At 42.9% G+C, this 23,846-nt stretch overlaps 2 protein-coding genes across 3 annotated transcripts in view; one reads left to right on the top strand and one right to left on the bottom strand.

Annotated features, from left to right (window-relative positions):
* The window catches only part of ECM2 (extracellular matrix protein 2), a 33,170-nt gene extending 25,863 nt beyond the window's left edge, over nucleotides 1-7,307 (bottom strand). For both annotated transcript variants that reach the window (XM_035029261.1, XM_035029262.1), the window contains exon 1: nucleotides 7,132-7,307. The gene's annotated coding sequence lies outside the window, so the exon portion shown is untranslated. The remainder of the gene's footprint in view (nucleotides 1-7,131) is intronic.
* The window catches only part of CENPP (centromere protein P), a 234,312-nt gene that overhangs the window by 189,482 nt on the left and 20,984 nt on the right, over nucleotides 1-23,846 (top strand). The gene's annotated exons all lie outside the window — the stretch shown is intronic.

Below are 23,846 nucleotides of genomic sequence, written 5' to 3'. Positions count from 1 at the left end.
AAAGAAGTCTTACACAAAAGGATATACACACGATTCCATTTGTAGAAAACGCAAACTTCTGTAGGGAAAGCGTATCAGTGGTTGCCTCAAGGCAGGGACAGGGGTTTGGCAGTCCGGCATGCGTAGGAGATTACCAAGGGTCATGGGGAGCTTTTGGGGATGATGGATATGTTCATTTTCTTGATTGTGGTTATGGTTTTAGAGGCTCATTTTAAATAAGTGCACTTTAATTTTCAGATGTCCTCACCACTGTATTTGGATTGGGCTACCACCTTGATGTCAGGGTAAGATGGTGGCTATATGGAATCACACATCTAAGTCACAGAATGAACAAAATCCCCACTAGCGTGAACCTCTTAGTGGGTTGTACGGTCTCACATTTTCCTCGAGGTGGAGTCCTATCACGGGGGACCTTGGGGACCAGGCTCTGGGGTTGACAGGCTAGATCAGTGGTCAGGAAATTGGAGACTGGAGGCCACGCGGAGTCACCTGCTGCTTGTTTTTAAATACAGCCTACAAGCCAAAGTGGCTTTTATGTTTTTAAATGGTTTTAAGATTTAAAAGAAGAAGAAGAATTCATACCATATGAAGTTAAAACCTCAATATTCATACATGAAGCTTTATTGAGCAGCCACGCTCGTTTATCTGTGCACTACTTTTGGTGGCTTTTCCACTAAAGGGTGTGTTGGGTGGTTTCAACACATGCTAACCTGTGGCCTGCAAAAGCTAAAAATCCTTTGAGGCCAAGTTTGCCAGCCCACCACTGAAAACCGTGCATCTCAGCCAGAGACGGCTTTGCCCCCAGGGACGCTTGGCGGTGTCTGGACTCTCTTCACTAGTTACCGTTGGGAGGGGCGCTGCTGACTCCCCATGCGGGTGGGGACTGGATGCTGCTGGATGTCTTACAGAGCCCACGACCGCCCACCGCGACAAGGGACTGGCGGGCCCACCGCGTCAGAAGTGTCTAGATGGAGAAGCCCTGGTTTAGAGGAACAGATACAGAGGTTTTTTAATAGATAGCTGCACACTGCTTACAGGCAAAATCTAATGTATAACTAGGTGGAGCCTTTTAGTGATAACTTATGAACAAACCATTTCCATACGGTGATCTCTTTCCCAAGGTTTTCTCTTAACTCTTAGATGCGGTTTTCTTTTGCTTTGTTTCTTGTGGCCAGAACTGAGTGTTCCTTGATGGATGATCCTACTTCAAGTTTGTATTCTGTTGTGCTCAGGTGAAGCTTTGTTTCTTAGCAACCTCGGTCATTTATAATGGTGCTCCACTGTGTACCGCTCAGACTTGCAGCGAGTCCGTGAAGTCTCCTCCTTCCCAGTACTGACGGACTCTCTGTCTTTGGTGCTCAGGCAGCTCCATCAGCAAGGTCTTCCTTAGGGTGGGCTCCAGTTTGTTGTCCATAGGAAAGCCCAGAAGAGATTTAAAGATACAAGCCGTGGGGCACCTGGCTAGCTCATTTGGAAAAATACACGATTCTTGATCTCAGGATCATGAGTTCAAACCCCATGTTGGGGTAGAGATTACTTAAATAAATAAACTTTTAAAAAAATAAAACTAGGGCGCCTGGGTGGCTCAGTTGGTTAAGCGACTGCCTTTGGCTCAGGTCATGATCCCAGGGTCCTGGGATCGAGTCCCGCATCGGGCTCCCGGCTCAGCGGGAAGCCTGCTTCTCCCTCTCCCACTCCCCCTGCTTGTGTTCCTGCTCTCGCTGTCTCTGTCTCTGTCAAATAAATAAATAAAAAAAAATCTTAAAAAAAAATTAAATAAAAATAAAAAAATAAAAAAATAAAACTAAATTAAAAAATAAAGATACAAGCCATGTTCATACAGTTTTCTCTCTCCAGAGTTTACAGTCTTTATCAGTGGTTTCTTAAGATGTTTAAATTTGTAAAAGTAGGATATATGTTTTAAAAACTCAAAATGATGCATATGTTTATAAGGCAGAAAAGATGTGTTGCCTTAACCATAACTCATAGTTTGGTACAAGGGTAGGCACACTTTTTCTTTAAGGTTCAAAAGGTAAATATTTTAGGCTTTGAGGTCCAACAGTCTCTGTTGAAACCACTCAGCTTTGATGTTATAGCCCAAAGTAGCTCCAGGCAGTAAGTAAACAGATGCACATGACTATGTTCCGATGGTACTTTGTTTAAAAAAACAGAATATGGCCTACGGGCCCTAGTTTTCCACCCTCTAGTCTAGTCCATTTTTTGTGACCCCTCTATACATATACGAACATACATATTGAAACAAATAGAATTGTTCAATATATCTTATGCTACTACCTATTTTCCTTTCACTTATTAATAAATTGTGGACATATATGTCAATATATATAAATCCATCTGGTTTGTCCACTCTGTTTTCATAAGTTATTTAACAAACAATTTAGTGATGGATATTTAAATTCTTTGCCAGTTTTTCACTGTTGTGTTCTCAGTTTTAATTTTCAGTTTAAAAATAATAATAGAGTCTCCTTTGTTTTTGAACTATATCATCCCTTGGGTTTATTCTTGGATGTAGTTTAATATTTATAAGTCGTTTGGTCATGTTTATTAATATATTTTGAGACTATGTTATAGGTATATTCAAATCTAGAATTGTTATATCTTGTGCTTTTATCATTAGGTACTTTTTATATCTCTAGTAGTGCTTTTTGGTCATAAGATCTACTTTGGTAATATATATGCTTTCTTTTGGTACACAGCTGCTTGATATAATTTTTTATCATTTTACTGTCAATCTTACTATAGTATTATATTTTCAGTATACTTTATATTAGCATATGGAGTTTTTTAATGCAATCTGACAGTCTTTGTCTTTTAATTGGAACATTTAGTCTATTTATATTTAATGTAATACTTGATATGTTTAGGTTTAGATCTATTTTCTGACTATTTGCTTTCTACTTCTCCTGCCTGTTCTCTGGTTGGTTTGTTGTTTCTTCTTTTTTTTTTTTTTTTTCATTCTTGCTTGCTTTTTAAAATTCAAATTGGTTTTAAAATTGATTACTGAGTTTTTATTGTTCTGTTACTAATTTATACTTTTTACTGTTCTCTTTGTAGAGATTACTGCATACATCTTATCAAGTATTATCAAGTGCTGTGTCCATCATATTAATTCTTTATATATGTTACGTCCTCAGAAGAGGATGGTGATGATTGTTCATTTAAGTCAGGCTCTCTCAACCTTAGCACTATTAACATTTGGGTTAGATCATTCTTTTTTGGGGTGGGGGCTGGCCTTTGCATATTTAGTAGGATCCCTGGCCTCTACTCCGTAGATGCAACCAGCACCTTCCCCTCGACTATGACAAGCAAAAATGTCTTCACACATTACCAGATGTATCCTGGGGGAGGGAGGGGATCATCCTGCCCCACCTGAGAACCAGTGCTTTCGAATTACCTAATCATTTATCCTTTCGTGTCTCCTCATTCTGTCCCACAGTGTCAGTCTTCTGTCAGGGTCAGGGTTATGTTCTTTATGACTGAAGAACACTTTTTAGTAATTGCTTTAATGTAGACTGGTGACCAGATCTTTTTGTGTGTGTGTATCTGAAAAGATTTATGTATTATGTCTTTCTGAATGTATTTGCTAGACATGGAATTGTAGGTTGACAAGTTTTTTGTTTCATCATTTTGAAGATTTCATTCCAACATCTTGTTTCCTTAGTTTTGATTGAATAGTCATCTGCCAACCTGATTATTTCCCTTTAAAAGTAACTTTTTTTTTTTTTTGGCTGCTTTTGAGATGTTGTCTTTTTGGCTTTGGTTTCCAGCTGTTTTGCTCTATTGTACAGAGATAGGATTTTCTTGTTTTTATCCTCTTTGGGACTTACAGCATTTCTTCAGTCTATGGCCTCATGTTCATTGAATTTGGAGACTTATCAGCCCTTATCCCTCCACCTAATACTTTCCCACTTCTGTCCTGTTTCTGTTCAGGGCCGCACCTGCAGGGTGCCTTCTCACTGTGTCTGCCCTCTCCCGTTGTCTTCACCCCTGTCACTCCATGAATTATCCTGGTCATTCTCTATCCCAATTCACTGTCTCTCCAGCAGCAAATCCGTCCATTGACTCTCTTGATTCTGTTATTGTGTGGGTTTTAGGTTTTGAGTTTTCAGTGAGTTCTTCTCATTGTTTCTGATTCTCTACTGAAAGTTTCAGTCTTGTCTTTTACTTTTTAAACATGTTAATCACATTTTTCTTAAAGTCTGTATCTGAAGACTCCCATTTTCTGGACTCGATTTCTATTGTCTGTTACTTCCCTGGGGTTGTAGCTGTGTTGTTTTGTTTCTTCATATGCCTGATGGCTTTTGATTGAGGACCAGATGTTGTATAATGAAAATTAGGAAAATACTTTGAAGCCTTGGGTGATACATTCCTTATCTCAGAAGGATTTACATCTGCTTTGGGCATGAGATTAAGCACTACCAGTTACAGACTGAGTGATCTGAAGCTGAGCCTCACTGTACCTAATTACTAATTACACTGGGCTCCAAACCAAAGCCTGGGGACTTCACCACATCACCCTCCCTTCACCCTGCTGCTGGCATGGGCCTGTTCCTAGATGGGTTATTTTGTTTCATGTTGTTTGTTTTTAAAGATTTCACTTATTTATTTGAGAGAGTGTGTGTGCATGGGAGTGCAGGGGGCGTGGAGAAGAGCAGAAGGAGAGAGAGAATCTCAAACAGACTCCCTGCTGAGTGCAGAGCATGATGCAGGGCTGGATCCCACAGCCCTGAGATGAGGACCTGAGCCGAAAACAAGAGTCAGATGCTCAACCCACCCAGGCGCCCCAGTTCCTAGAGTTTTATTTCTCTCTTGCCTCCTGAGGCTGTTTTAAAGCTACAAAGAAATTCTCTTCTGGACCCTCCTTCTAGATGCCTTCAGAAGAAAAGCTGTTCAAAACCTATTTGGTTTCAATTCTATCCCAATTATTAGGCTTGCTCTTTTCCTCTAATCATTCTCAGCAGCTACTGCTCTGGGGTGCTTAGTCTGCATTATCAGAACCAGGAGTTCCCTCAGATTACTTTTATTTCCTGATAAAATATATCCTCTTTCTCTAAAAGAATGTTTTGGATTTTAAAATTTTTGAAATCTTATATCAGAAAATATCATTGTTTAGTTGGAAATAGAATAATGATTTCAAAATTGTTTTCCTCCAAACCTTAGCTGTTGTCCATTCGCTGGTGTTAGAAGTCTAACTTAAATGTGATTCTCATCTCATTTGTAAGAAATCTTTTGTTCCCTCTTTCTGTGGAAGTTGTTTTCATATTTTCAACTCATCTTTAATATTCAGAAGTTTTACTATAATGTGTAGGCTTGTTTTCATTTTGTTTTGTTTTGGTTTTTGGTTTTTTAATTTATCCTTGGGATCTTTTAACCTAACGACGACCTGCTTTTCCATACAAGCTCTCCTTTACTCAGTCTCTTTTTCAGTCTGCTTCCTGGTTGCTGAGGGGCTCCTCCAGGGGTCTGTCTGGCCAGGAGCCCCTCCCTTTCTTAGCTCCTAGTGCAATTGTGCATTCCCTCGGTCTTTGTTTGCAAGAGATCTTCTGTTACTTGTAGGGTGTGGTGAGAGGAGAGGGTGCACTGTCAGCTCAGTGTGTCCTCTTGAATGTCACTAGTTCTTTTTAACGTCATCATCCAGCGTCCTCCTCCCCAGGCCGGTTACACATGGACCAAGCTCTGAGGTGTTGTCCTTGTCCGCTAACCTCAGCATGCAAGCTTTTGTTCAGTATATATGCCCATTAATTACTGTCTCTTCAAAAACCTCTGCTGGAGGTCATTGAAATGAAACTACATTAGAATAAATCTATGTCACCTACTTGAGTTTTAGTAGAACTAACATGCAAAGGGTATGAGAGGAGCAAATCCCTCAGCTGACAGGCAGTTGACGTTATAAAAGTCGATTCAGAAAGTGAGCAGATGGGTTGGCAAGGAGCTGCAGTGGCAGCAGGGGAAGCAGTGTGAAAAGTTGGGCCGCAAGCCAGAGTGGGAGCAGCATGTGCCGAGTGGTGGGGATGTGGGCTCTGATGGAGAGTGTCTCGGCTGCACTTGCCGTGCAGGGAGTTCACGGAAATTGTCTTGCATTGACGGCCATCTGTGCAGACTCCCCATCCTGAAATGGGTGAGAGTTATGAGGAGCCCAGTCCTGGATAGGGCCCCACCCTGGATGGGATCTTAGACGGCCGTGGTCCCAGGGCCTCGCCTGGGCTCGACCTCCCCCAGCGACACCCTGGAAGATCTCCCTTAGGCTTTTTCTCCCCCCCCCCCCCAAAATTGGCTCACCTTTACTTATCCAGAAAAATAAATATACATGTCAAAAATAAATTTACAGAGCTATCTTAATGTTAACAAAGTCGGAATCTAAGCAGTCTCGTTGAAATGTTTAAATGATTTTTACAAAATGGCCTCTTAAATACTAACTTTATAGTTGATGCTAGGCCTTTGTTATTTTCAGTGATATGTAGAACTTTGCATTACGTTTAATATTTACTTTAATGAGCAACTCTGCAATTGAGTAAATATATTTCTAGAGGTAAAATTTTATGATCCTCTAATCACAGTAGATGTTATTTTTATCAAGTAAATTTTTCTTTCTAGCACTTCCTGTTTTATCCCAACATTAAATACCATCTAAGTCTTGGTTAACTTTTCCCATTTAAAGTTTTTCATCAACTGTCTTAAGTAAGTTTTTAAAACATTAAATTGAGAATTTTAAACTTCTACACAAAGCCATGAAATGTCAGTTGTCCCTTTTAACTTCACTCAACAGGCTTAAAAATGAAAAATATTTTTAATTAATATTTCATGTTCTTTTAGGTCTTAAAAATAGAGAATGTAATTTTCAAACCAACTTATAATTCTATTGAGCATGTAATTCTATTTAAACATATAAGAATATATTTAATCCTAATTCCGTAAAAGTTCAAAATACTTGGGAAGTATTCATCCTGAAAAAAAACAAGTAAGCAGCATAATGCACACTTTAAACTTTTAAAAATCTATTAGTAAGAGCTAATTTCCTCAAGTGTTAAACACATTTGCAACATAAAACACCCAAATATTAAAACCATTCCACATGCTTTAGTAGAAACTTAAAATTAAAAACTTTTTTACCTGAAATTCTAAACTAAGTAGGTTTTGCTTGGTGTCATTTAAGTCTCCAGCTGAAAATGAAACAGAACCAGAGCTTTCTTTAAAACAAAGAAAGAGGATTGTTGAGAAATGTTAACTGACTTCTTAGTAAAATCTAAAATAACTGCTTCCCTTGGGGACAAATGCCTTTCAGATCTTCGTGCAGAACAGCCAAGAGAGTAACCAGGGAAGATGGTTACCAAGGGAAATATTTTTTCTAAATCGCAGGAGAAGCAGAAAGCAAAGGCAGGGGAAGGCATTAGTCTGGAGGCCAGGAAGGCGGGGGCTGGAAGCTCAAAAGTAGAGGCTGATTAAGAAATGTGTGGTTTCCGTAGACTGTTTGCATTAAAAAAAAATCTTAAAGTTCACACCAGCTGACATGGTACCACTTGAGATTTACCAGAGCCCAGAGACACCCTTGTTGCCACGTTGAGGACTGTGCATTCCTGGGATGCCTGTAGTGGGGTTATCTGGCTTGTCTCTCTGCCTGCTCCCCCCAGTCCTGCAGTGTTGTTAACAAAGCATAACAAAGCAAAGAGCTGTTACATATTAATGTCACTGAAATTATGTAACTTCCAACCTTGAAGCAATAACAAGAAAATGTGCATAGGAGCTTAGAGCCTTCTGATTATGGTTACTCTGGCGAATTGGTTGTCTACTTTGGCCTCAGTTGTGGGGGGTTTTGGGGGGTTTTTTTGTGTGTGTGTGTGTTTTTTTTAATCTACAAATGAAGAGGTCAGAGAGCAGAGTTCCACCGCTGTTTATGGGGACCTTGGATGAGTTAGTGTTGTGTCTGATTAAAGTTTATTCCTCTGTACAATTGGGATGATAATACCTATCTTTCAAATTTTTGTGCAAATAAAATGAATATCGTATGTAAAATGCCGTCATAGACTAGGTAATTATATAATAGCTATCTTTAAGATTCTTATTATTCTACTTCAGGTGTCCCAAATTTTCTGACAGGAGCTACATTTTTGTTATTCCAAAATCTTAAAATGACCTGGGTAGATCAAATCAAGATGATTGACTAAGCACGTGGGCCACCCCAATTCCGAAAATAACAGAAACTATATTTGTTGGGGGTTTTTGTTGTTGTTTGGGGTTTTTTTTGTAACACTGTACTGCAAAATAATTAGTACTATTAGAAGAAAGAAATTTTGAGAAATTCCTTAAACATTAAAGGCACATAGACTCTGACAGACAGCACCACAGTCCAAAGACATGTGGGTGTTCCAGGTTTAGAAATTATAAATGCTGCCAACAGTGAGGTTTGCTGGAGACTGCACTTAAGAGTAGCAAGTCAGGGGGCGCCTGGGTGGCTCAGTCTGTGAAGCGTCTGCCTTCCTCTCGAGTCATGATTCCAGGGTCCTGGGATCCAGTCCCGCGTCAGGCTCCCTGCTCAGTGGGGAGTCTGCTTCTCCCTCTGCCCCTCCCCTGCTTGTGCTCTCTCTCTCTCTCTCTCAAATAAATAAAATCTTAAAAAAAATAAAAGAGTAGCAGCTCAGATGACCCCAGTCCTCCTGATGTCTCCATCATTTGTTCTAAGTATTAGGCATCTGCCCCCAAATTGAACCTGCGTTCTCATCCACTTGGCTTGGGTGGCTGGTGGAACAGGGAAGTTCCCCACCATGTTCAGAATCCAGACTCACTACTAATACAATTCAGTATAAGCACAAGGTTGACCATCCCCACCCACATGTTCAAAGCTTTTGGTCAGTATTTTAACCCTGTACTCTTAGTACTGAGCAGATAGCTCAGGATCACCAAACATTTGGGACAATTCTCACATTAGAGATAGGACTCTCACCTCCCCCTCTAAAAATACTTACACAATAAGGAAAGAAAAGGACTTTGGAGATTAAACAACAATGTGTACCACTACACGCTTAGTAGAATGGCAAAAATCTAAAACACAGACAACGCCGTATGCGAGCAAGGATGTGGAGCAATAGGAACTCTCAGTCCTTGCTGGTGGGAATGCAAAATGGTGCAGCCACTTTGGAAAACAGTCTGATGGTTTCTTAGAAAACTAAACATACCATGCTCCAGCAGCCATGCTCCTTGATATTTGCCCAAATAAGTTGAAAACTTAAGTCCACACGAATACCTGCACACAGATGTTTACAGCAGCTTTATTCATACCTGCCAAAACTTGGAAGCAACCAAGATGCTGTTCAGTAGGTGATGGATAAATAACCTGCAGTCCATCCACACAAGGGAATATTATTCAGTGCTTAAAGGAAATGCTCTACCAAGCCATGAAAAGACATGGAGGAAACTTAAATGCACATTACTAGTGAAAGAAGTCAGTTTGAAAAGGCTACATACTTTACGATTCCAACTATATTACCTTCTGGTAAAGGCACAGCTGTGGAGAAGAGTGAAAGATCAGTGGTTGCCAGGGTCAGGTTGGAGGGAGGGCTGAATCAACAGAACACAGAGAATGGTTAAGGCAGTGAAACTATCCAGCATGATACCCTAACGGTGGATCCATGTCATTACACATTTGTCCAGAACCGTAGAATATATAATACCAAGTGTAAACTCTAATGTAAGGGCTTGGGTGATCATTATGTGTTGGTACAGGTTTTCGATAGTAACAGACACACCACTCTAGCGGGGGTGTTGGTAATAGGTGAGGTTATGTATGAGGGGTGGACTGAGAATATATGGAAAACCTCTGTACTTCCCTCTGTATTTTGCTGTGAATCTGAAATTTCTCTTTTAAAAAAGTGGCCTGATTTGAAACACATACACTGTTTGGGGAGGGAAAAAATGTTATGCTGCGTTGGACACAGTGTTTGGGACAAACAGAAACCTTTATACTCTTTGAGGACAGCTTAGCAATAGCTCTTTGCTGTCCCGGCATTTGACTGCTAGGGAGACATGCATCCAGAGTCTTTCTCTGCAAGTCTGTGCCTCCAGGGAGGCACTCTGCAACATTGTAACATCAAGGAGCAGGGACGGTGGGCGCCTAAAGCTATGTAGAGAGACAGAGAGTTGCTCTGCAGGCTTGCAAATTTTCCACAATATCCCAAGAGGAAGAAAGGAAAGTCAGAACAGTGCATGTGATGTCATCTTACCTTCTTCTCATGAATGTGTAGAGTAGCACCTTCCTGGAGAACAAACAGGAAGGAATAAACAAGGAATAAATATCAGACTCTTAATAATGTTTATCTCTGAGTGATGCAGGGACTTTACCATGTAATCTGTGTTGTTATAACATTTTGAGCTCATAACCAGATCAGAAAAAGACTTTCTAAAAGAATGTAAGCCATCAGAAAAAGAGGTGACTTGAAGCAGACGTGTAGAGGACAAGCAGCCGTCCCGTGATGCCGAGACTGACGGTGCTCAGAGACCAGGACTCTGGTTTCTGAGGTCCCTGCTCTAACATTTTGTGGCTTAATGGACTGTTACATGAATCCTTCTGCAGAAACTATTTTAACCACATAGTACGTGGAAAATGCTGGTATTCGAGGTCCCCTCCCCTTTATTACTGCAGCCGTAACTGTGTCCTGAAAGTTGGCCCTGACGGTAGCCCTGCAGTGTGGTGTGCGTCCCCGCGGGATGTGAGCGGGTCCCTCCGCGCCCAGGCCACAAGGGCGGCCAGCACAGGTTCAGCCTCCGGAACACATACTGGAGTAACGTCACCTTTGCCGTATTTTTACTCCTGTGCTCAAGAGTACCGAGGAGTTAGTTTTTCTTAGAAGGGTGTGGTTGGGGCGCCTGGGTGGCTCAGATGGTTAAGCGTCTGCCTTCGGCTCAGGTCATGATCCCAGGGTCCTGGGATCGAGCCCCGCATCGGGCTCCCTGCTCAAGTGGGAAGCCTGCTTCTCCCTCTCCCTCTGCCATTCTCTCCAGTTGTGCTCTCTGGCTCTATCTCTCTGTCAAATAAATAAATAAAATCTTTAAAAAAAAAAAAAAAAAAGAAGGGTGTGGTTGTTTTCCATATGACAGCTTGGTAGATGGCACCTCGATAAAGCTAAATTTTGGAAATTTTACAGAGGTCACTCTCAGAAATAGGTGTTACCTCCTGGGGTCTGTTGTCTGCCTTCCTGTGCCGCAGACGACTTCAGCTAATTCACAGCAAAGTGTGATAGCTGCTTCATTTGCTGTTCCTGACTTTCTCTCTCTAAGGAATGTTCACATGTAAGTGGAGTGCTAGTGTGTGAATGTGCCTTGGTGTAGACTGTCCCCGTTCCTGAGCTGTGGCGTGCGTCTCCATGAAGATTCTGTGATGTGTACTAAGCCGTAAATATAGAGGATGCCCAGTTCGCTGCCACTTCATTGTTTAAATGATTTTCATATTCTGGAATCTTTAATACAAATACATACACATGGCATAAATTTTAAAAGTACACAGTTAAAAATCAGTTTTCTGTATCAAATACTGGCAGGTTGGGTGGTTCTACCAACCTTACCATCAAAGACTGAAAAAGCCTGATCACTATAAAAATTTAAAATCACCAGTGTGGTTAAAAAAAAAAAAAAAAAAATTGGAGCCCCTGGGTAGCTTCCTGCCCTGGGGGAGTCTGCCAGAAATGTCAGGGGGCAGAACTGTCAGTGAAATAGGAAACAATGTCCATAGCGCCACAGCTGGGGGTTTAGTTTTTAAAATTTTTTTTTAAGGTTTTGTATATTTATTTTCCAGAGAGAGAGAGCACAAGCAGGGGAGCGGCAGGCAGAGGGAGAAGCAGACTCCCCGCTGAACAGGGAGCCTGATGAGGGACTCGATCCCAGGACCTCATGACCTGAGCCGAAGGCAGACACTTAACAGACCGGGTGACCCAGGTGTCCCTGGGGTTTTGTTTTGTTTTGTTTTTAAGCAGACCTAATAAAATCAGCAGCAAGGCTGATGAAGGAACAAAGAGGAGGAAGTGCAGGTTACCAGCGTGAGGACTCAAAGACGCCATCCCTGTAGATTCTGAGAGCAAGTAAAAGAACACTAAGAGGATATTATCGACAACTTTCTGCCAGGAAAGTTAGACAATATGACAATTCCTAGAAAATACATTTTAATGAAACTGTCAGAAAGAGAAATAGAAAATATGAATTGTCTGTAACTATTGAGGGAGTCATTCATAATTTCACACCTCCCCACAAAGAATACCACACACCTGTATTATTCATCAACAGATTTTATCAAACAATGTTTTAAGGCTAGTGTAACCATACAACAGCCTGACAAGGATATTACAAGAAAGGAAAATTATCGATCAGTCTCACTAATGAACATAGATTCACAAAACTAAAATATTAACAAACCAAATCCAGCAATACATAAATAGGATAATACACCACGACTACATTGGGCTTATTCAAGAGATACCGGTTGATTTAAGGATAACCACCCCCCCCCAAAAAAGAATTATACGATCATGTTAATGTTTAAAGAAGAAAGAAAGAAGGCTTTTGCATAGTAGAAATGGAAGAAATTCCTTAGTCTGACAGTTATCTACAAAACAACATACTTCCACCCATAGCTATGTACCCAGGAAGACGAAATATGTATCCACATGAGAATTTATCCATGAATTTCGAATTTAATTGCTATGCTGTTCTTAACAGCCAACATGTGGAAACAACCCAAATGCCCCATTCGCTGATGAATGGATAAATGTGGTCTAACCACACAGTGGAATATCATTCGGTAATAAAAAGGAATAAAGCATTGATATTGCTACCATGTGGACAAGCCTCAAAGACACGGTGCTCAGCACAAGAAGCCAGTCATGAGAGGACATACCGCATGTGAAATGCCCTGAACAGGCAAATGCACAGAGGGAGGGAATGGATGGGCAGTCTCTGGGGTTTCTTTATGGGGTTACTGCAATGTGTCAGAAACAGGCAGTGGGTATGGCTCCCCACTATGAATGTACTAGAAACCACTGAATTATATACTTTAAAAGGGTGACTTTTATGGTATGTAAATTATCTCTCAGTAAAGTTGTTATTTAAAAAAATACTCAGTGGTGAAATACTGAAATTTTCCCCTTTCTGGGAACAAGACAAGGAGGCCCATGATGGTCCTGGCCAGTGGAGGAAAGCAAGAAAAAGAAGAAGGGAAAAAAATACAACGAACAAATTAAATAATAGAAGGAAAAATTCTGTTAGTCCCAGATGGTATGGTATATATGTACAAAATCAAAAATAACTTAGAAAAATAATTAAATCATATAACGTGTTTTCCAGATACATAATATATAAAAATCAGTTGTCTCGGGGCGCCTGGGTGGCTCAGTCATTAAGCATCTGCCTTCGGCTCAGGTCATGATCCCAGGGTCCTGGGATCGAGCCCTGCATCGGGCTCCCTGCTCTCCGGGAAGCCTGCTTCTCCCTCTCCCACTCCCCCTGCTTGTGTTCCCTCTCCCGCTGTCTCTCTCTCTCTCTCTCAAATAAATAAATAAAATCTTTAAAAAAAAAAAATCAGTTGTGTCTTTCTACAGTTAGAGAAAGGGAAGATGTGCTTTAAATATCAAATGTCAAATATATTAAAAATATAACAAGTATTTAGGGGTAAATCTAAGCAATGATGAGCAAGCTCTCTTCAGAGAAAATGTTGAAGGAAATTACAGCAGCAATACGGGGAGGGCAGATACTGACTTTGGGGAATGGAACATTCAGGATTGCAAGATACTGTTTCTACTTAAACTGATTGGAGTTGATGCAGTTTTAACCAGAGTCCTCATAGTTTACCCCCCTCCCTTTTTTTGGTGGAACTTGACAAATTGTAAAATGTATATGGAAATACAAGGACGAAAGAATAGCCAAGCCATTCTTGATGCAGAACAAGGCAGAGGACTTTTCTGTCCTGCATTTCAGCTCTTATGATAAGAAGCTGCAGTAATTAGGATGGTTTGGTCATGATTTTCGGTGCAACTCGTCACGTTCAGCTCCTTGTCGTAGGAGAGAAGTGGCCCTGCCAGGCGTGGGGTCACCTCCCTTCAGCCAGTTGTCTGCAGGGACTGGGAAACGGAGGCGGAGAGATTGCACTCCAGAGACCAGAGCCAGGATCAGTGGACAAAGGTACAGACAGGCTGATTTGGGCTTTGTGGAGTAAACGAACAAACAAAAACTCTTTTTCATAACCACACGGGTGCCCTGAGCTGCCTGGTGAGATTACGAGTCCACCAACTGGAAAGACATTCTGTTGGGAATGCTGAAGAGGGGCCTCTGAGACACAGGCTTGACCATTTCGTTTCAAGTGATTCTGTGTCTTGGAGGTGGTGTGTCAGGCTACAGGACCTTGGAGGTCCCCCCTTCTTGGGGACTCCCTTCACTCCCTGAGAGAGCGATCAGGTGTGGGCTTAGTAGAATGGTCCATGTGGACTGCCAGGGGGGTTCTAGGTCGGGATCCTGGGCCCAGACCCTGAATCTCCGTGCTGAATGTGTCAGGTGAGAAGGTGTGGATGCGCTCCTCTGCATTACATCTGGATGTGGAGACAAACTCCAGCAAATGGTCCACTTGAGGATGCCAGGTGCTGACATCTTGATGGGAGGACGTAATCTGATGAAGTCCAGTTCCTTGTTTTGAGAATTGAGTAAAGCATCAGGAGTGACATTCCCTGTTTTGCTGCAGGAACATTCAGTCTGGGAGACTGGAAAGGATGAAGGGATCATGAAGGGATCGAGACGGGTTCAGATGAAGGTTCACGTGCAATATTCCAAATGTGCAAAGTTACACATCGAGCTTGTGGGCAGTAAAATAAATTATGTTGGGCTCCATTCTCCTCGCCTCTCAAGTATCCTCTCTGATGACCCAGAAAGCTGGGATCACAGAATCCTGAACTCAGAATTTGCATCCACGAGAACATGGTAACATGGTGGCAGGCAGCAGTGGGGACTGGTCCACCACGATTCCCTCTGCCCCATGTTGTGTGCTGCCCGAAGCTGTGGCCTTCTTATGTGAACACCCAGCCCATACAGGCAAACCCTTTGGGCCAGGGTCACTCACACAGCACTGCAGGGTGTCCTCAGGGCAACTGAGCCAGGGAAGGGGCTTGCGTGGACCCTGGAAACAAAGCCAGTTGGGCAGGAGCTCTGGGTGTCAGTGCCCCATGCGTGATCTCGAGGAGGAGGCCCCTTGTTTCAGAGACCCCCCTCTCGTCCAGGACTAAGTTTGGGACTAAGATTGGAAAGTATAGTTCAAGGAAGAAGACATTCTGGGTAGAGAAATCTGCAGGAACATGGTAAGGACTCGGTGTGGTGGTTTCATTGTGATGCAGCGCACTTCCCCAAAATGACCTCGTCTGTGACACCATAGGTTTCTAAATGTACTTTGCTCTGGAGATGAGGCCAACTTGGCCTGGACGGCTCCCAGGCACTGCATGAGCATGTTCGGAAGAGCACCATGTACTCGTCACCCCCAAACTTGTTATTCCTCCTGTACTCTTTATTGTAGATAATTCGTGGAAATGCAGAGATGCAAGATTGACCTAACCACTGGTTCTACTGGTTGGAGAGGTTTTAAAATTTAGTTCAATTTCTGCTTTTTATAGCTGTTATTAAAGTTTAGGCTTGGTTGGAGATGTGCATTTATATCATGTCCCTAAAGCCAGGATATTGTTTTGCATGTCCACACCAACCTGTTTTAACACTTGTAATATTCTCACAAGAGATCAAGACAACGGTTTCAGAAGAAATTTTGTGTAAAAAAACCAGATATATATATCTGGCATATATAGTTTAATTTCCATTCTTAAAAACTACGGTAAGTCATTTTTGCCATAAAAGTGTACTAAAGTGCGCTTCAGTGCTGAAGATGTAATGCATCTCATTTGGCACTTACATCGTTTTGTCGAGTTTTAAAATAACCTAGGGCAGGCATGTCCAGTATGTCCCCTGGCAGAATGGGATCCTGGCCTGCAGGGACCGGCATCGAGGGCCTCTTCGCCATGCCTGGTTCTCCTGGGTGCGCTGCATGTGCCATCTCAATAAACCCTCCAACACGATGACACCCTTCTACCCTCCATTCCACAAAGGAGGAAGGCTGAGGCTAACTGGGGAAACTAGAACTTCCTGGAGATAAATAGTTTGCCTGACTAGTCGCTGAGAATGGGGGACCTATGACTCTGAGCTGGTCTGGTCTCTCTTTCCACCACTGTCAAGCCGGAGCCCCTGGCCCCCTGGCCCCTGCGTGCTCCCACCCTGCAGACCTAGGCTAGCATCACAGTGTGCCCCACGTGGGCAGGAACAGCCCTTCTCCCTGTTCTGGCTCCACACGCCCATCAGGCCACAGGAGGCAGCTGCCTGGGGGTGCAAACTAGAGCGCCCGTGCCCGGAAAGCAGATGGGATGACAGTCGCCGCCAACGTTCAGGGTCAGTGTGGGGAGCTGCGCCCAGTGAGGGTCGGTGGGTCACACCCTCCTCAGGGGCAGGTTCTTGTCCACTGCTCACGTGCTTCCCTCTGGTGCTCTGGACGTGGCCTTCCTGCTTTGGGAAGAGCAGCCACAGCCTCCAGAACTGGCCTTTTCCTGGAATTTTCTCCTGCAGACCCTGAAACCCATGCTTAGCATGAGGTTTGTAAGATTACACATATGGCAGTTTTAACATTTGCTGGGAATGGGGATTCTTTTCCACTGATACACTGTCTGAGGGAGGTGGCCACAGACCAGAGCAACCACAATATTTACAAAGATATTTAGTAAAAATGAAGGCTTTGGCAACCAGTGTAGCCCATCACTCATGGGGGATAAAGTGAAGCTCACTTGAGGTTTAATAAATCAGAACATAGTGTGTTTGTGCACGGCCTCATTTTTTCCTCATTACTGGTGGGTGATGTCATGTTTTCATTTCCAGTTGAATCTTTCAGTGTCCAGGAGTAGGAAAAAATTCATGTTCACCTCATTTATTATGCTGTATTTCCATTCTTAAGGAGAAAGCGTAATTTTAATTCTGCCAGATACACAAATACAGTCTTCAAACTGTTGTTAAGCATTTATGGGATTTTTATAAGACTAGTGTTCTGGAAATTACTGACTTATTGTATATGTGCAAGGATGTTGCTTTTGAATTAAGTTATTTTCATTTTGCCCAAATGAAACTCTGATTTTAAAAAGAACAAGACTAACCACCCCCTAAATTATAGCGGAATAGAAAATTTAGATATTGCTAGAAAATATAAAGACTAAAATCATCCATAAGTGTTGAGGCAAGTAATGCATACATAATAGTATTTTAAACACAATGCTCGGGGCACCCGGGTGGCTCAGTCGTTGAGCGTCTGCCTTCGGCTCTGGTCATGATCCCAGAGTCCTGGGATCGAACCCCGCGTCGGGCTCCCTGCTCAGCAGGAGGCCTGCTTCTCCCTCTCCCACTCCCCCTGCTTGTGTTCCCTCTCTCCCCCTCTCGCTGTCTCTCTCTCTGTCAAATTAAAAAAAAATTTTTTTAAACACAATGCTCATCTTTACCCTGCATCTTTCTGCCAGTGAAGGGTTTGGGTGTCACCTCTGTCCCTTCGTGGTACGGTAAATAGTTCAGATGTCACCTCCGTCCCGTGTCTGTCCTGCCACAGTGGGGTAAATAACACTAAGAGCAAACAAGGATCCCTCTTTCACGAGCTTGAGCCTCCACTTTCCCTGCTCCCTCATGGAGGCACCCCCTTTTCCAAGCAGCTCTCCCCAGGGGTACACTTGTTCCCTGGCACCTGGTTACCCTGCTTCATATTATAAAGAGTAGTTTCTGTCTGTCTTCCCCAAGTGGTATGTGAATTCCTTGAGGACTTACACATATGTGTGTTGACGATTAAGTCATTAAGTTTTTACTGAGTGTGTCTTGAGCTCGGTGCTGAAATCTCCCAACAATAAAGGCCTGTGACGTAGTTCTTACTTAGAGTTGATGAGAGTCCTCTCTGCTAAGGGTTGGGATCCTCCATTTTGGCAGGAGGTTGATGCGTCATGGAAACAGGCAGGAGATACCTGTGTGGAGCTGTCAGAGCCGGGTCAGCAGCAGGCAACACATGGCCGTCCCTCTCTCTTTCCAACTCTTAGTCCTCTCGGTCTTTCCAACCCTGTTCCCCTGTCTTTCTTCTTAATCTCGGATGGTTCCTCCGCCTCCTGACTTCAGGCCTGGAACCTTCTCTAGCTATAATTTCTCTCCAACGGAGTGTGATCACCTGTGTGCTGCTAATCTCCAGCTGCTTTCTTGACATGTCTGTTTGAATGTCTGGGGTCATCTCAAGCCTAACAGATGAAAGTATTTATTAAATACAACCGCAGTCACACGTAAAATGAAACTCAAAAGTTATTTAAGCGTTTGAATACAGAGGGGTAAGATGAGGGAGAAGGGTCTGCGGTGAAACCCGCAGGTTGTGGCAAATGAAGGCGATCATGAGGTCTGCGGGCTTGCATGCAGCAGAGAAGCAGCTAGATCCCCAGAGACTTTGGTCCTGACGTTGAAGGTTTGGGGCTTTACCCAAAGGCTGCATTTCAGAAAGAGAACTGCATAGCATGCCTTCTGAATTCGTGAAAGGAAGGGCCACATCTAGAGGCAGAGCATATTTAAAAGACTACTGCAGTGATTCAAGAGCGAGGATAGGGGAGCTCAAGAGATAATTAGATAATTAGGTAAAATCCACAAGACTTAAGAGTTAGCTGGGTGTAGAGAAAGGGAAGGGGGAGGAATCAAATATATGAAGCCCAGGTTTCTGATATGAACAGAATGGCGGGAAGGCCATTTTCTGGGATAAACACAGGTTGCCGAGAAAGGTAATGTAATCCGTTCTGCAGAGCAAAAGATACACCAGGCTTGATATTCAAGATCCTGCAGCATGTGGATGGATGGCACTGAAGCTACCCGACTGAAGGAGGTCATAGACTGTGATATACAACCAGGCCTTCCTTTGGGCAATGTTCACAGAAAGTACAGGAACTAGAAGAAGAGAATTTTTTTTTGTAAGATTTTTTTTTTTTGGTAAGATTTTATTTATTTATTTGACAGAGAGAGACAAAGGGAGGGAAGGAATATAAGTAGGGGGAGTGGGAGAAGGAGAAGCAGGCTTCCCGCGGAGCAGGGAGCCCGATGCGGGGCTCGATCCCAGGATCCCTGGATCATGACCTGAGCCAAAGGCAGACACTTAACGACTGAGCCACCCAGGTGCCCAGATTTTAGTTTTTTAAGTAATCTCTACACCCAACACAGGGCTTAAACCTACAACCCCAAGATCAAGAGTTGCATATTTACTGACTGAACCAGCCAGGAGCCTCCAGAAGAGGAGAATTTTAAAACTCCAAAATAATCACTTTCACACATTATTGATAGAAATTTAAAATAAAGTCTTTATATAGGTCATTTCATCTGTCTTTTCTAAATCTTAAGCCATTCTGCTAAGATTCTAACAAAAATTTTTGCACAAATGTACAAAAATATCTTATAAGAATATTCATTGTAGTATATAACATAGTGAAAAACTACAAATAACCCTAAAGATTATCAGAAGATTGGTTACGTTATGACTTATTGTACATCTATACAATGCCTTAAAAATAACAAAGTAGATCCGTTTTTGTTCGTATGAGAACATGGAATGGTAAAAGCAATCATACACAGTGTGCATGGCAGATACATTTTATTGAGCATTTGGTATATCCCAGGCAATATATGGAAAGAACTTCAGGAATCAATAGGGAAAGAAACCCAGTAAAATAATAGGCAAGCAGTTTGAACAGACTCTTCACAGAAATCAAAATTCAAATGGCCAATTAAACACATGTAAGTGTTCAACTTCATTGGTAAAGTAAAGGAAAAAATTTTTTTAAGCTTTATTCATTTCAGAGAGAGAGTGTGCAAGCGCGAGTGGGGGGAGGGGCAGAGGAAGAAGGCCGGGAGAGGGATGGGGGAGGGGAATCAGACTCCCCGCTGAGTACGGAGCCCCACATGGGGCTGGATTTCCAGATCCAGATATCATGACCTGAGGGGAAACCAAGGGTCGGACACTTCACTGACTGAGCCACCCAGGCGCACCAAGGGAAAATGTATTTTAAATCGCCAAGATACCACTACATACCTACCGGAATGATTAATAGTAAAAATACTGACAGTGTAGACTTTTGAGGTATGGGGCAGCAAGTTCCTCATACAGTGCTGTTTGTCCATAAATTGGTATAGACATTTTGACATTGTCCATAAATTTGAAGACTCACACACCCCTAGGTAAGTATCCAAAAGAAACATGCACACACATATATCAAGAAACATGCACTCGGGGCACCTGGGTGGCTCAGTCGGTGAAGCGTCTGCTTTTGGCTCAGTCATGGTCTCAGGGTTGTGGGATCCAGCCCCATGTGGTCAGGCTCCGCACTCAGCAGGAGTCCTGCTACTCCCTCTGCCCCTCCCCCCACTCGTGTGCACACACGAGCACATGCTTTCTCTCTCTCTCTCTAATAAAATTATTTTAAAAAGAAGAAACATGCACTAGAATGACACAGCAGCATTATTTGTAATAGCCCAAATGTTCTTTAACAGTAGAATGGAAAAAATGATATATTCATGTCACAGAGTACCATTGAGAATTGAAAAGAACAAACAACATGAACTTGTATACAACATAATGGAGGAGTCTCACACATAAAATCCTGGGCAATAGAAGCCACAGTGGAAGCAATATGTTTTATGAATCTGTCCACACTGGGTTTAAAACTGGGCAAAGCTAAAGTACAGAGTTTAGGGTTGCACACTTAAGTGGAAAACTGTAAAGAAGACAAGGAAGTTATTTCCATAAAAGTCAAGGTAGTTGTTGCCTTCAGAGGAAGGCGGGGTAGGTATGTGATTGTGCAGAGGGGTACCAGCAGCTCCTGGGGTGCCGGCCAGACTCTGCTACACGTGCATTACTCATACATTCTCATACATTCTTCATACACATTCCACGCACTTTTTAAGATTCGGTCTCAAGAAACCACATCACATCCAAGCAGGAACAAAAAACAAGGAAATTCACACCTGAATACATGGCAGTGAAACTGCAGCTACCAAAGACAAGAAGAAAATCTTTAGAGCAGCCAGAGGGGAAATGAACTGGAGCACCTTCAAAGTAGCCACCTGACTTTGAACAGGAGCAGTGGAAACCAGAAACCAATCAACTGTTAACTTCAATGTTGAGAAGATGTAATCAAACCTGCTAAACTCAGCAAAAACCTCCTTCAAAAATAAAAGTGAAGTAATGTCTACACACCCATGTTCATTGTAACTTTATCCACAATAGTCAAGATGGAAACCACCAAGTTTCTGTTGACAGATGAATGGATAAAGAAAATGTGGTCCACATATGTCCACACACAAAATGGGATATTATTGAGCCCTAAAGAGAATGAAATCCTGCCATTTTTGATACCACAGATGAACCTTGAGGGCATTATGCTAAGTGAAATAAGTCAGAGAAAGACCAATAACATATGATCTCACATGGAATCGAAAAAGACAGAAAATCAAACTCATCAATGCAGAATGCAGATTGGTGTTGGCAGAGATGGCCAGGGCGGGGGGGGGGGCAGGAGAAGTGAGTGGAGGGGTCGGAAGGTACGGACTTGAGTGAGGTAGGTACGTCCTGGGGTGCAGTGCACAGCATGGCAACTGTAGTTGGCAGTATTGTTATTTGAAACTTGGTAAGAGAGTAGATCGTAAAAGTTTTCATCACAGGATGTTAACTAGACGTATTGTCATCATTCACAATACATACAGACATCAGATCACTCATCACACTCCTGGAACTACAACCATGTTGTACTTCAGTTCCATCTTCATAAAACTGGGAAAACGTGGAAGTTGAAGACCATGTAGACACTCGTGTCAGAATGAAGGGATATTCTTCAGGCAGAGGGAAAACAATCCCAGAAGGAGGGTTTGAGATGCAAGAAGTAATAAAGAGCAAAGAATATGGTAAATACATCAAACAGTGACTATATAATAAAATCCTAAGAATGTCAAGTGAGGTCTCCTTTTTTAAGCTAGAATTTAAAAATACACAGCAGTACAGGAGTGAGTGAGAGTAAAGAGTTGTGCAATCATTTGTTCATGGGAGAACAAACACTGATGTAGCCTCCGACGAGTAGTGCATGACCAAGTGTCTAAGGTAGCCATTGGACAAGCGGAAATAGAGCGTGGGGGGGGGGGGGGAGCAAATGTTTAAAAAACTAATGAGGGCGCCTGGGTGGCTCAGTCGTGACGCGTCTGCCTTCGGCTCAGGTCATGATCCCAGTGTCCTGGGATCAAGTCCCACATTGGGCTCCCTGCTTGGCGGGAAGCCTGCTTCTCCCTCTCCCACTCCCCCTGCTTGTGTTCCCTCTCTCTCCGTCTCTCTCTGTTGAAAAAAATAAATCTTTAAAAAAAATAAATAAAATAAAAAACTAATCGAAAAGAAGGCAAAGAGAAAAAAAATTACAAAAGTCTACTGTGGTGGGACTTTCAACTACAGTAGAACAAAGAGGTTGTGAGTCTTCACAAGAAAATAAGTATAAAGCTGAAAAATTGGTTTAAAAAAAAAAACTGTTTCAGGGCTCTGGAGATTGACCAAAGGCAAAGAATGAATAATTGGAGCTTGATTCAGCCGTCTCCTTTAACATCCCTTTACTCATGATGCCTAGTCTCCCGTATTCACCCCAGACTCCTCACTGTCACTAAGGGAAGTGAAAGGACCATTGTGTTGGTGAAGACACTTTGGTTGCAGGTCCTAGAAACCCACTTCAAGTGAGCCCAGGTACCGAGGCTGCATCCCGGAACAACACCCTCATCTCAAAGGGCGGCAGGGATGCCAGGGGCCTGGGACCAGAAATGGGGTCCCCCTCATGCTCCGAGCGGCTCTGCGGACACTGACCTTGCTTTCTCTACAGGTCTTGCCTGTGCAGAGTGTGGACAGGCACGTGGCCAGCAGCCCGTCCGAGAGAGCCCAAGCCTGTGGCCCGTCCCAGATGGATGGTCTGGCCCTGAATGTCACCTCTCCCCGGAACCTCATCGGGTCCCAAGTTCACCCCTGGTCCTGTCAACTGCGGTCTCTGGGGTCGAGGTCGAGTGCAGTCTGACGAGCTCGGGCCAGGTGGTGGTGGTATGAGGTGGTGTGTGTGCGTTCCCTGAGAGGACTTTGCAGAGACCGTCCCAGGGGAAGCTTTCGTAGCAAAAAGAAAAGTGTTTAATGGGACTTTGTTTCGGTCAGCGCATGTTTACCTTCTCTTGGTGAAGGAAGCGTCTGCATACTGTTGATGCTCTGCTGTGTGGCCTACTGCAAACTTTGTACCTGTTGGGTTGTCCGTATTTATTGATCTGTTTCCCTTTAGTTTGATTCATTTACAACAGTGTAAGTGATTATTGAACGCTTGCACACTTACGGCTCTATCTCAGGAGAGCTGCCCTTTAATTATATTCAGGACTCAAAGACTAGATGCTTTATTTCATTCTTGACATTTTTCGGAACATAAATTACTGAGAGGGTTTTTTCTTTTCTTTTCTGGAGGGTGGTTAAAAACCACTGCTTATAACAGACAACGAGCAAACTCCTCCATGGATGAGGGCTGTTTTGCTTTTAAACGGACGAATTTCAAGCAGGCTTTAGTGAAACAAGCGATATTGTCGCTGTGAAATCAGCAGCACGCTAACAGCAGCCATGGCGCCGTCTGTTCACGACTGTATATCGTCCGCCACTGTTTACGACAGTATGCCGTTCGCCGCCGTCTGTTCACGACAGTATGCCGTCCGCCGCCGTCTGTTCA

This window comes from Mirounga leonina, unplaced genomic scaffold, assembly GCF_011800145.1.
Source record: "Mirounga leonina isolate KUSES-001 unplaced genomic scaffold, KU_Mleo_1.0 Mir_224, whole genome shotgun sequence".
Taxonomy (NCBI): domain Eukaryota; kingdom Metazoa; phylum Chordata; class Mammalia; order Carnivora; family Phocidae; genus Mirounga; species Mirounga leonina.
Note: the sequence above shows the minus strand (reverse complement) of the source record. Positions and strands in the feature narration are given on the sequence as shown.